Consider the following 11,894-nt stretch of genomic DNA (forward strand, 5'->3'; position numbering starts at 1 on the left):
GATCCCAACCACGTAGACTGCATCCCGTCACTCTTTTCCCACGACGCTACAACCATGCGGCAGTCCGAAAAAAAGACAAAAAGGTAGTTAACACTTTTATTTGAAGCTCATTGTCAACAAAATTCTCGATTTCCCTGTAATTCATTTTTTTCAGCTACGAACGCCACACGCTGATGTCTGCAAAGCGATCATTGGCGCTACAGCAAGCCCGGGCAGCCACCTTCCCGAGCTTGCTGCTCGGGCAGGTGGCTGAGTGCCACCTGCACAAGCAAACACGTCCAATGTTGAGGATTCCGAGCAGACTATGGAGTGCCAACAACGTGTGAAGACCAGCTTGCCAGCGTATGTTACATGTTGTGCGTATTGCAGTTACTTTGTTCATGTCTCAGCAACGACCTTTAATTTATTTCAGATGCATCTCCACACTGAGTGTGGAGGTGCAGACAGAGCCCGTTTCTGCTCGCTGCACAAACTGCACCCACCTCATGGAGGAAACGAAGACTCTTAAAGGAGCAGTTTCTTCGCTGAAGATTAAACTTGAAGCAATGCGGAACAAGCAGAAGCTGGACAAGGACATTACTACCATGCGTGACGATGTGGTGCTTTTTTATGCAGGTAACTTCACTAGCTTCGTTATACATATCTTACTGCTTCTTTTATGTGAATCCAATGCTACTTTTTGGAGTAAACAATAACATCACAGCAGGATTGCCCTCTCACAGTTTGCAGAAAGTGCTGCGCCAGTGACCGACTGCGGATTCCTTCCGGTGTTTGTGTGTGTTCGCGTTTTTTCTCTCCCTTCTTAATAATATTGTAACTGCTTTCTCCCTTGCCTCCCTTCTCCCGTTCCCCACACTAGCAGGCGAAGTGTCCACCCCAAGGTGTGAAAATGAACGCCTGCTTGTAAACTTGACTATTGTTCTTTCATTAAATTCATTCATAAGAGTACATGTTCTAAATTTTACTATCGCTTGATGTGTCAGTGTCTCACTGCACGAACTATACACTAGTATGTCTTGTTTGTATTTTGTTATGTCAGATCAACGTATTACACCTTGCAGGCATAACAAAGGCCCTTTTTATGCTCATTTTGAGCACGCTCGGCTGCCCGAAAAAGTTTCCCAACGGGCGCTCAGCTGCTAATGTTCCTGATGAAGCTGAGGCACAACATGTCCTTTCAAGACCTGGCCTACCGCTTTGAGGTCTCTCCTAGGACGGCAAGTCGAGCTTTCCGGGTCTGGCTGACAGCTATGACGCAGCTCTGTCGGGGCCTGATTGTTTTTCCAAGCCCCGAAGTAGCTCAAAGCTGGCTCACGTTGAAAGAGCAGAAGCACTTTTCCAAGCTGCGAGCTGTCATTGACTGCACCGAAGTGTCCGTTTCGAGGCAAGGTTATGCTGCATGAAAGTGTATTTTGGGGAAGTGCCTTCACCTTGGTTTGCTACCTGCTGAAGCTGCGTAACGTATACTTCTTAAGGTAAAACTGAAAATATTAAAAAAAGACTAGCTATTCTTGAATTTAGTTTTTGCAGTATGCAACAGGAATACATGTTTTCTTTTAGGCCTCTTAACATGGACACGCAGCAGATCGTGTGGAGCAACTATAAACAAAATTACACTCTCAAGTACCTTGTGGCTGTCAACCCCCATGGAGCAGTGGTGTTTGTCTCGAGGGCATGCGGAGGGAGGGTCTCAGACAAAGAGCTCACCATTGCCAGCGGTAATTATTGTTTTAGTACACCCCACTTTTTCGGTCGTATAGTCGGCTAGTTAGTGAGGGAAACATTAAACTTTTTTTTCAGGATTTATGGACCTACTCGAGCCTGGGGACCAGGTGTTGGCTGACAGGGGATTCTTGTTGCATGAAGAATTTTTCGAAGGGAACGTGCAGCTAGTCACCCCCAGCTTCACGAAGAACCGACAGCAGCTGTTGGAACGGGAGGTGACCAACTCTAGGAGAATTTCATCGTCCCGGATAATCGTGGAAAGATAAGATCCATTGGCCACCTTAAGATATGGAAAATAATGACCGGAACTGTGCCGCACACACTCAAGTTCTACGACGAAATCATTGTGGTGGTGGCTGGGCTGACCAACCTTTCCCCAACACTGGTGAAGAATGGTAAGAACAACCAACGAGTAAACATAACAGTTCTAAACACCGTTTAATGACAGAGTGGATCATCCAAATCTTGCTCATGAAGTAACAATATATTCAATGAACTAGCAAATGTGCATTATAATAAACATGGTAGGGTCATTGCAACGAACTATACAGGTATAAGGACCCCTTCACTTGCTACTTGAAGGCGATTGCACACATAAAATAGGAATGAACAGACCTCAAACTGTCACATTTGTCAGTAATGGTACGAAAAAAAATGCAACAGGTTAAAGGGGTCGTGAAGAGAAAATTGCACACATGCGCACATTGTGCGTCGGCAGCGCAACTAAAATAGGAATGAACAGACCTCAAACTGTCACATTTGTCAGTAATGGTACGAAAAAAAAATGCAACAGGTTAAAGGGGTCGTGAAGAGAAAATTGCACACATGCGAACATTGTCGGTCTGCAGCGCAACTAACAGTGACGTTTACTTTACACTCAGTTTACTTTAAACGTGGTTACTTCTGCCTGCACCACTCCCCGCGTTGTTGACTGAAAGTTCGACCATGTTGTTCAATGGTATTAGAGAGCAGACAGATCCCGTTCAGGGGCTAAGAAAGTTTCGTCATGTGTTGTAGCTTTTATCTGACCCTTTGCGAGCCCGTGCTATGCCGACATGTTGTGCAGACGACGGGGAACTGTTACTGGCTGATTTCGCTGACGTCGCTTCACGAGCTGAGGGGAAAAGGCTTGGTGAAACCGTAACTGCATTTTACCTATTTGTCAATATCGTGCAACGAAGCGGCTATGCATAGCTTGTTTATCGAAGTTCAACAGTTATAAGCACCCACACAACACCATTTTTTTTAATCTCTTCACGAACCCGCCGCGGCGGCTCAGTGGCTAAGGCGTTGCGCTGCTGAGCACGAGTCGCGGGTTCGATTCCCGGCCGCGGCGGCCGCTTTTCTGATGGAGGCGAAAAGCAAAAACGCCCGTGTGTGCGAGATTTCGGCGCACGTTAAAGATCCCCAGGTGGTCAAAATTAATCCGAAGCCCTCCACTACGGCGCGCCTCATTGCCTGCGTTGCGTCGGCGCGTTAAATCCTACATCAATCAAATCTCTTCACGACATCTTTAACTTCACATGACGTAGATTACATCAGGATCATTCTTGGAAGAATAATCTCACGCATGAACCTGTTTAGGCTCTATGTTGGTGTCCATGAATGCCTCGTCTCTTACAATCCTCAGGATGGGTCCTTGTCCCTTTGGCAGATGGTAATAAAAAAAGCAGGTCGAAATTCCCTTTAAGTTCAAATGGAGCTGTGCTTGAACCTGGTAGTAATACGCATGTGTCAACTTCAAGGTCCCTTCTTTGGTAAAACAAAAGTCTGACATTTGCTTTCCCGCCTCTAGCAGGTCCTTTGGCTCGCAGTGTTCCAAAACATGTGAGCACTTCACTTCTACCAAGGCCGGTTCATGGCAGTCACCGTAAAACACTGCATCTGGGCTACACCAAAAAGAGGGATAGTCCGGGTGAATCATCAGACCGCAATCCTCAAGCCTTGCATTGGTGTGCGATGCGCTGAGATACCCTAACAATCTCCTTTTTGCCTCGGGCTCGGTCCTGATACCGTACTGCACGGCAGGGGTATTCAGTGGACGTGGCTTCAGCATTTCGTTCATCAGTGTGGCACACTTGACCCGCTTAGACCGACATACATATTTAAAAATGGACGCCGTAATACGACCCTTGCGGTGCCTAAACCATGCGGGACACCCTTGCTGGCCACGCGTTGCAACCTCTATGCCGTTTGCTTCATGCTCTGTCACTGACAAGTTACTCATAAGGAACTCCGATAGCCCTTGAACATTTTGGCTCACGCAGCCTCGGGAGTTCAGCTCCTTGAGGTTGAATTCGCAGAGTGGCTGCTCCAGGGTCAATGTGAATTCCCGAGCTTTCTGCTGTGGTTGCTGAGGGTCTTCTGGCCTTGCCCGGCATCCGGTCAACGTGAACACTCTTGCAGTTGGTATCACCTGAACAAAGTAATTACCCTTTAAACATAACGCTGTTGCTTAGAAGGAAACGTTTTTTTAGGACTCATTTCGCAAGTTTTAGCAAATTTTATGACTAATTTCAACCGCTTGGAGTTTTCTTCATGAGCACCAAAACCTTTAGGCCACCGTTAGCCGCAATAAACCCTCGCTGGATTGTGAGCAAACACATTTGAATCTGCCCAAGTCGGTGTCAGACTAGATCATACAAAAGACCTGCAGGCAGCATTAGAACGTGAGTCGCTCACATTTGTGCTTAAAATGTTCCCTCCCATCCTTCTAGTTTAAATTGTTGCCACATGATAAGCTCAGACAGTTTAAAGAGATTTCAGACAAATCACTTCTACACGGGCGTTATGGTGATTTGCATTTGAATCCGTCTGCAGACAGTTTTTCGTAATGTGTATATGCATAATGACTCCGGTTTTAGGTTTGCTCTTTTTGAAAGCGATGAGAACTTAGTATGATGCTTATGAATGAGCCCTGATCGCTGGCAAGGTGGCACTTTGCTCACCATTTCGAGTTTTCCTAGAAACTCCTCAATGTTTGGCGTCCCATTCAGCTTGGGTAGTTCCTGCTCTCGAGGACACGCATTCTCCTGCGTATCACACCTGTGGCGCACATACACGATGTCCCTAGACACTTTCGGGACTACCTGCAAATAAATAAGTGCGGTTATGACAGACCATTGATAAAACTACTCGAGTTTGCTTTCAGAGCCTAACGTGCATAATGATGTGTACCTTTCTCGGGGTAGGCTTCACCCACTTGCACAGGAGGTCTGTCGGTGCTTCCTCCTCCAAGGCCTCTTGGGTCCAGAAGTCAATTGCGAAGCAGACAGCAGCAGCGTGGCTACAGACTCGTCCCAGCCTGCAGACGTGTAATTTACAAGGCACACTTGAATAGAAAAATATGTGCTTCAGCCGCTCTGCCTCTAGCATAAGCATGCAGCAGGCCATGGTTAATGCCTCCATGTCAGAGTTAGGGGCAACCAATTCAATAATGCGTTCAGTTTTCCTAAAAATGAAACATTCTTTCTGAGCTAAGAAAATAAAATGTTTGACTGAATCAATACACGAGACATTACTTGTCATATCGCAAAGCTGAAGCACACTCACTGCATAGAAATTTTTGGTTATGTTTTTTATAAGTTGGCTATGCTCCGCCCTAAGTCACCTTCACCTACTCATTAGACGGCACTAATCTTACGATTAAAATCATGCCAAGCTTTACTGAACCGTGAAATTGTTTGCCAGATTTCAGTAGCGCTACTGCAATTTTAGGTTTCACATAAAATACTTTCGGCTCGAAATAGTGTTTGGCCATTCTATAGTGCTGTTCAACACACAACTGAAAAGTGTTCAGGTAATGCATGCAGTCTTACCCAGCCATGCAGGTGCACTGGGCATCCAGGATTTCCCCAGATGGCCTCACGCCTATTCAGCAGGTGTACGGCTTTCCCATTCGCTGGGACGGGCTCACTACCCCTTTCACGATAGATATGCCGCTCTCCAGTTGTGCAACCTTGATTCCATTAACTTTTCCTGCAAAACAGAAACCATGGTTCAAGCCAGAGCTGCAGTTTTACAAACCAAAGACGACTGGATTATGGATTAAAGAGAGTGTGGCCACTCAGCGGCACGATGTGAACTGGCACCTCATGCTGTTCCTTCTGGGCGACACCATTTCCAGCATTCGTATGAATGGCACATGCTTCGCTCGCTTCACATAGAATCAGACACTTCTCAGACGGCTAGGTTTTGAGTACACAGATTATCTGGGGCAGTAGTGTAGGAAGGATTTTTTTCCGCAGTGTAGGAGAGTGAGCATCTAGGTTGGCAGGAGCAGGCAAGGACTAGGAAAAGAATAATTAATGCTCTGGCTATAGGCAGGGGGGGAGCTTGCAAGCCCTATTAATCATTAGCTGTACTTAATCTGTGTGAGTGGTGTGGCACTGACTGATAATGGCTGTTAGTTACATTGGCAAACATTGGGACATATTTCTTTTCTGTAAACTTTTCCCCCATTAGAAGTGATAAGACATCTATACAGTATATTTTATAACCGGTGTCTCCTGTGACTATGTGAATGTATAGGGCATGTATAATGTCATCAACAACTTGCAGGTGAGATGAGCGCATTGATTGAAGATGAACCATACCATGAAAGAATAACACACAAAAAGGTACAAACACACACAAACCTTTCCATTTTTGAAATATTTGTCTGCCTGACCCTCTTCGTGTTTTCTACTTTCATGGTGTGATTCATTATCAGCAACTTATATTCAAATTTACTTGTCGCTGAAAAGTTGTTAACTTCCTGTTTTCCCTACACAAGCGCACATTACACTTTTTAGACTACTATGGGGTACGGTTAGCATGCTCATTCTATACTCTGCCTCACAAGTTGTGTGCAGCAAAGGTGTGGGAGCAAGTAGTGGCTCTCAGACTGCTTTTCTTTCACCAGCACTTGTGAATGGTAAATAAAGCTGAAAGTCACGCTCTTGTGCACGCACATTGGACCATGCTGCACACAACTCCTGCGATAAGTATTATCGTTGAGCAACATGTAGTACTTACCAGATTTCACATACTGAAAAGCCTGAACAGACTTGAAGGCCCTCACGGTGTCGCCATCCCAGCACAGCTTGTCGACGAAGTACGCACAGATGTGCTCGTAGGTGATTGGAGGCCAGAGTCCTTCCCCTTCCGCATAAATCTGGTTGCGATTTTTCTCCAAGTCGAAACCAGAACTGGATTCGCTGGAATAAAAAACAAACAAAATGATAAAGCAAACGAGCTTTGTCGCTTTCACTATACAAAATGTTATAAGGGCATCCAACAAAATTTTGGAAAACAAATTCTAACCACATTAACCTTATCCTCACCCTACTCTGGTACATATATATACAAGCAGACATACGTATCTCGTGGAAACGAAGTGGTAGTTTGTAGCACGCGTTTATGAACGTTCTGTTATTCGCTACCATTATAAGGGCATTCGGTGTGATCGTGATAAACACAGGGACACGCTTAGTGCGAGTGATCGCATACGCTGGAGTCAAAGAGCCACGGGATTCTGCAATCGCACGCTGCTCACACATCCTTCAGAGGGCTGGCGTCGTGATGTTAGTCTTAAAATCACCATACTACACGCTCACCGTCGCGACGGGCGCGACGGCGAACGAGTATTGCGGGTATTTCAAGACGCCCGATTTTGTTGTCGACCTTACGATTACGACACGCATATCACTGCGCCCCTCTTCGCCCCGCGAGATGGTCATGACGGCGAGTGAGAAGTACAGTGATTTCGCGACCCCCGATTCGACGGCGAGCGAGCATGTCAGCGAGTCATCATCATCATCATCATCACCAGCCTGTCTACGCCCACTGCAGGGCAAAGGCCTCTCCCATTATTCTCCAATTACCTCGGTCCTGTGCCAACTGTGACCAATTTATCCCCGCAAACTTCTTGATCTCATCTGCCCATCTAACTTTCTGCCGCCCCCTGCAGCGCTTGCCTTCTCTAGGGATCCACTCTGTTACCCTTAATGACCAGCGGTTATCTTGCCTTCGCATTACATGCCCTGCCCAAGTCCATTTCTTCTTCTTAATTTCTACTAATATGTCTTTAACACCAGTTTGCTCCCTGACCCACTCCGCTCTCTTCTTGTCCCTTAATGTTACACCTATCATTTTCCGCTCCATTGCCCGCTGAGTCGTTCTCAATTTAAGTTGAACCCTCTTAGTGAGCCTCCAAGTTTCTGCCCCGTAGGTGAGTACCGGTAAGATGCAGCTGTCATACACTTTCTTCTTCAACGACAATGGTAGGCTGCTATTCATTATCTGATAATGTCTGCCATATGCACCCCACCCCATTCTGATCCTTCTAATTATCTCTGCCTCATGGTTGGGATCTAAAGTCACAACTTGGCCTAAGTATATATATTCGCTTACCACTTCCACTGCCTCGCCATCTATCTCAAACTGCTGTGCTGTCCCGAGGTTATTGATCATTACTTTAGTTTTCTGCATATTAATTTTCAGGCCCACGGTTCTACTCTGTTCGCCCAGTCTGGAAAGCATGCTTTGCAATTCGTCCCCCGAGTTACTTAGCAAGGCAACGTCATCAGCAAATCTGAGGTTACTGAGGTATCCTCCATTAACCCTTACTCCCACCTGTTCCCAATCCAACGTTCTGAATACTTCTTGTAAGCATGCTGTGAATAACATTGGAGAGATTGTGTCTCCTTGTCTGACACCCTTCCTTATAGGTATTTTACTGCTCTCCTTATGGAGGATGATAGTAGCTGTAGACCTATTATAGATATCCTCTAGTATTCTTACATAATGCTCATCTACCCCCTGGTTCCGTAATGCCTGAATGACTGCTAGAGTTTCGACCGAGAGTTTCGACCGGGGATGTCAGCGAGTAGTACGGTGATATTATGACGCCCAAAATTGTTGTCAACCTTACGAGTACGGCAAGCATATCACGACGCCCGTTTTTACGCTTTGAGACGGTCGCGACGGCGGGCGAGTACTACGGTGAGTTTACGACACCACGTTTCACGACGCCAGTTACGCCAGTGCTTCGGAGCGCGATTAAAGGGACACTGAAGTGATATGTAAACATTGCGGGATTATTAGCGCAAATTGTAGTCCGGAGTCCCCAGGCCATGTTTCGACCACTCTAGGCGCGTTTACGCGATTTTATTTAGTAGAAAAACTAATTCGAAAATGCTGTCCTCCTCTCTTTACGCTTGCCCATTTTCTGTGGCGTTTTCGTGTGACGTCAGGAGGGGATGAGCTGGCAATTGGCTGCGCTGGCTGCGCTACTGCACGGCTCCCCGGCCTTCAGACAGAGTCAGTCGGCCCAGCGTTTCGTCCGCCGGCCGCCGGAGGGTCGTCGCAATCAAGGAGGTTAAAAAAAATTGCTTGGTCGCAATTCGTTCGCTTAGTTGAAACGAAGCCAGGACACGTTTGTGAATGGAAGAACGTGCCTTTCTTTACTTGGTTTGTTTGTACTCTGTATCTAGCTCCAAGTCAGGGCCGCTTCACACAAGCGCTGCACAAGCGCACATGCGACGCTTCGCTGACTGGTACGCCAGTAGGAAAATATAAGGCCTCTTGAAGGCGGCAGAAGAGTCAGCGAAGTCAATATAGGTACTAAGGAAATAAAATCAACTGATATTTTTACCGTACAGCGTAAAACTAGGGCGCGGGAAGCACTTTTTTGCGCTGGGCGAACAAGCACAGCGGTCAGGAGCACGACTACGCATCTGCGAACGCTTTTCCGTCTACGAAATGCAATTGCTAGACGTGAGCTACTGTGGAAACTCGGGCGACGCTTACTGCACGAGCGCAGTACAACAAATATTCACCTAAGCTGCTTGAAATGCCAAAACTAAATAAAAGTGTAAACCGGTTGTACAATATATACCCTATATTAGCAAGGCCTTCGCATCCCGCTTCGTGGCTCAGTGGTCTGGGGGTGCTAGGTGTGTCACCGCAAGTGGTTTGCAAGTCACGAGTTTGAATCCCCGCGGGTACGTGGTTTTTTTTTTGTAACTTAACTTGTTTGTTTTCTGCCGATGTTTTCTATATTGAGTTCACCTTTTTTTGGGCCGCAACGTTCATGGCTACACGAACTAGTTCACAAAACGCGCACAGGCTGGCACTGACGCGCTAGCGAGTTCTCGTTGGCGTGCTGTTGCCATAAGCACCGACTGCTTGCAGTCAGTGGGCACAGGCCAGAATGAACAGACGCTTGGCCTGGTGCGAAGACGCTTTTTACGATACAGGCATGAGGGAGGCAAGCTCCAAATATGGGGGAAAAGCGCATGACATTTGGGCGTCTGCGGGTACGCGGAGGGCGTTCATGCACTGCGTAGGCCTCGGCTAGTGAATGCTACGATTCCAAGCCGTTCTGGGAGGCTTATCTTATGCATTTTACAGCCGACAACATGGCAGAAGCGCGGTGCGATGATTACTGAGATATTGAGAATGCCCATTCAACAACGCCATTGGTTATGTTTTACAGAACCGAAACCGAAACCGAAACTTGTTTGATTGCTAACCTTGGGCATCGTCCAATCACGGCGCCCCTCCTCCCAACGTCACAGCCTTAGTTGGTGCGGCCGCCGCAAACCGCGCATGGTAGTTTTTCTTCTTTCGCGCTTTGTAAAATAATTACCGATTTGTCAACCGGATAAACGATGAAAAGTGTGCTAATTTGAGCCAGTCTACGCAGTGCAAGCAAAATCGGGAGCTTGACAAATTCACTTCAGTGTCACTTTAAAGCGCGTCAAGGCACCGATCGGGTGTTGCAGCTAAACGAGTTTCAGAACTTCCATTTCGACACTGATTTCAGTCCGTGATACGGTATAAATATTCACAACTAAATAACGCTGCCTCAAACGAAAACTTAGCTAAAAGAACTGAGCCCGGAACGCTTACCCGACGGGCGAAATAGGCTTGCGCAAACACTCCCGCACCCCTCGTCCCCCGCTGTCTCGATATGGATGTTTCCGCGTACAGGCTCGTTTAACCATGACCATAGTAGTAACCTCAGATGTATGAAAACTCATAACTCACCAAGCAGCAGGTAATGGCGCAGAATCAATCCCCTCTGTTGAGGCTCGAAGATCGGGCTCGCCAGCTACAGATCCAGCCGCAGCCGCCATGATTCTGCTAGCGACGAACCGGAAGTGAAAGTACCCATGGTATCTTGCGGCAACTGCGAAACGCCGGTCACCTATTTCGAGCTCCTCCCGATGTCACACGGAAACGTCACAGAAAATGGGCGAGCGTGAAGAGAGGAGGACAGCATTTTCGAATTAATTTTTCTACTAAATAAAATCGCGTAAACGCGTCCAGAGTGGTCTAAACATGGTCTGGGGACTCCGGACTACAATTTGCGCTAGTTATCTTGCAATGTTTACATATCACTTCAGTGTCCCTTTAATAATACGCATCCAGGCCTGAAGTAGTGAATGAGAAAATTGTAACTAGTTGCGCTGAGCCCTGGTGCCAAGCATTTTTCTTTATGTGGGCCCTCTCAATTTAGCGTTTTTAAAAGTATCCCTTATGGGAGCAATATCAAACTGGTATAATGCTATGTATTCAACGGATGCTGAACAGTTCACCCAATATGTTCTTGATATGTGCTGTCACATGCCGCAGAACAATATTGTACTTCAGTTGGTACTTTTAGCAAAAAATCTTATGATGCGCAATGCTTTCAAGTCCATTTCGTATGTGTATAGGATTTGTCTGCAGCAATCTTACAGCAAATAAGTTATTGCATGTCAAACAGCACAAAAGTACCACTACAACTTAAAACTGAAATTAGTCAGGGATGAGGTTTTGCTTGTCAGTTTTCTCTCGCCAACAGTGATGGCAATGGCAGCTGAGTGTTATGTCGGTACAAGGATAACTTACCTTTTTGTATGTATATTTAGAGGTGTGTGGCTATCAACTTTGCATCTGTGAATTGAATACAAGAAGTTAAACTTGGCTGTGAATTGAATAAAATATTTTTGAATACGAATAGCAAAAGCTGGTTGCGAATTGGAAGTTTTTCAAACCACGTACTCTTTGTTTTGATGTATAAAATATAACTACATTAAAAAGACAGCTTAGACAGTCAGAACTAAACACATCTTTGTTCATGTACTTGTGCTTGATATTCAAAAAATTTAATGAAACAGAGAAAATAAAAAATAAAGACG

General features: G+C 46.1%; 1 pseudogene; it reads right to left on the reverse strand.

The window, feature by feature from the left end:
• Positions 1 to 3,258: 3,258 nt before the first annotated feature.
• Positions 3,259 to 10,877, reverse strand: LOC144166886 (uncharacterized; annotated as a pseudogene).
• Between the last annotated feature and the right edge of the window lie 1,017 nt (positions 10,878 to 11,894).

This window comes from Haemaphysalis longicornis, unplaced genomic scaffold (genome assembly GCF_048455015.1).
Source record: "Haemaphysalis longicornis isolate Haplotype H1 unplaced genomic scaffold, Haemaphysalis longicornis Haplotype H1 scaffold_196, whole genome shotgun sequence".
Classification (NCBI taxonomy): domain Eukaryota; kingdom Metazoa; phylum Arthropoda; class Arachnida; order Ixodida; family Ixodidae; genus Haemaphysalis; species Haemaphysalis longicornis.